Below are 1,700 nucleotides of genomic sequence, written 5' to 3' on the forward strand. Positions count from 1 at the left end.
GTCACCATCGACTCACTTTGCCTCCTTAAGGCTGATCTCAGTGACCGGTGTGTACATGCATGTCTCCCCCTGTTGGAATCCGGCAGGGACAATGCGGGGTTTCCACTCAGCTGTCGTCGAATTAAATCCCATTGTCAGGCTGCAGGTTGATGCTGGGCGGCTCATTGTTTTTTTTTCTTTAGATAGATGAGGATGCTGGAAATCTGAAACAAACACAAAAAAAAATGCTCGAAAAAGCTCAGCAGGTCTTACAGCCTCTGTGGAGAGAGAGAGAAACAGAGTTGACTCCTCCAGACGTCAACTCTGTTTCTCTCTCCACAGATTATTTTTCTTTCTTCCTTTTTTGCTCCCCCCCCCCCGCCCTCGGTTTTCTGGCATTTTGTTTTGTTCTGCCCAAAGCTCAGGTAGGTGACTCGTGTTTGGGTATGGGTCCATGGATGCCAACTCTGCTTTGGCACTGCATCCAAGTGGTAATTTGCATGCATGAACGTGGATGGGACAGGATGAGTCAGCCCCTCAATTCATCTAGATCATGACTGATCCCCATTTACAGGCTTTGATTTTACAGCGCTTGATATCTTTACCTAACAAAAAATGTATCAATCTCAGTTAGGAAATGCCCAATTGACCTTACCTCGACAGCTCTTTGGAAAAGAATTGCTAATGCCCATTTTATGTGAAGAAGTGCTTCTAGACATCACTGTTGAATGGCCTACCTCTAGCTTTAAGGTTATGATCCTTGTTCTGGATTCTCCTGCCAAAGAAAATAATTCCAGTGGTAGAACTCAGGTCTCCTTCAGAAAATTGTGGCTTCAAATCCCACTCCAGATACATGAGCATTCCGGTGCAGTGTTGAGGGGGTGTTCCTTTGTCAGAAGTGCAATCAGATGAAATATCTGCCCTCTCAGGTAGGTGGAAAAGATGCCCTGATATTATTTTGAAGAAAAACAGAAGAGTTCTCCCAGGTGCCCTGGCCAATATTTATTCCTCAACCAACATCACTAAAAAAAACACAGATTATCTGGTCATTATCTCTGTTGTTTGTGGGGCCTTGTGCTGCAAATTGGCTGCCCCATTTTCCTACATTGCAACTGTAACTAAGTAATTCATTCGCTGTAAAGTGCTTTGTGATGTTATGAGGTCATGAAATGTGCTAGATAAATGTAAGTCTTTCTTTTTTACCCAATCAAATCCTTTCATTATCTTAATATCCTCTATTAGATTATCCCTCAATCTTCTATAGCTATAGAGAATGAAAGCCAAGTCTATGCAACCTGCTCTTATAATTTAACTATTTTAGCCTTGATGTCACTCTGGTGACCCTAAACGACACACTGCATTTCCCACACTCCCCACACCATCCTCCATCCCAGGAATATATCCTTCTTGAGTTAAAGTGCTTATACCTGAATGCAATACTCCAGATGTAGTCTAACCTGAGCTTTAGACAACTATATCCTTTATATTTCATGGAAGCTAAGAGATGGCAGGCTATCTTACCATGGAAAAGCATTACAACCTCGCTCAAACATACCATCACTCAATATCCACATTGCATACCTTCCAGCAGGGGTCACTATATACAAATCAGCCTGGAGCTCTGATGAAAGGTCAGTGACATGAAATGTAAACTGCTTCTCTCTCCACAGATGCTGCTGGACCTGCTGAGTATTTCCAGCATTTTCTCATGTTGCCATTAT

The sequence above is a fragment of the Cetorhinus maximus genome, chromosome 6 (assembly GCF_964194155.1).
Source record: "Cetorhinus maximus chromosome 6, sCetMax3.hap1.1, whole genome shotgun sequence".
NCBI classification, from domain to species: Eukaryota; Metazoa; Chordata; class Chondrichthyes; order Lamniformes; family Cetorhinidae; genus Cetorhinus; species Cetorhinus maximus.